A 475-nucleotide genomic window follows, 5' to 3' on the forward strand; every position below is an offset into this window, starting at 1 on the left:
AGGGTGAAGATCTTCTCTCACTACTCTAAAGGGCCCCTTTGGCAGTAGGAAACACATAGACTATTATGGAGATTGATTTTGGAATTTAGATGCACTATTATTAATTGTCAAATGTGAGATTTGTAAATACTTTCCACCTGCACACCTGGCACCAATGAGACTCAGGTCTTGCACTTAGCAAGAATAGAAAAGTGCAGCAGTCAGGAGAATCCTGGACAGTCAGGTGGTTACACGCTTGACTCCTAGTTCAAACCCTCCCAGCAGCAGCTTGGAAGACTGGCCTGCAGTCTGTTCTGTGGTCACAGCCTTGAAGAGCCTCCGGAGCAGTCTCCTCTGCACACATGAGATTATGCACAGGAGTCAGTGCAACTTCAGTTAACAACTAGCCGCAACTAATGACAAGACAGAAGCTTCACCCACCTTCTTCCAAAAAGGGAGATGTGCAGATTTAATGTGTTTCTATTTTATACTGGAA

This window comes from Elephantulus edwardii, unplaced genomic scaffold (assembly GCF_000299155.1).
Source record: "Elephantulus edwardii isolate Elephantulus edwardi_28Jun2011 unplaced genomic scaffold, EleEdw1.0 scaffold00055, whole genome shotgun sequence".
In the NCBI taxonomy this organism is placed as follows: domain Eukaryota; kingdom Metazoa; phylum Chordata; class Mammalia; order Macroscelidea; family Macroscelididae; genus Elephantulus; species Elephantulus edwardii.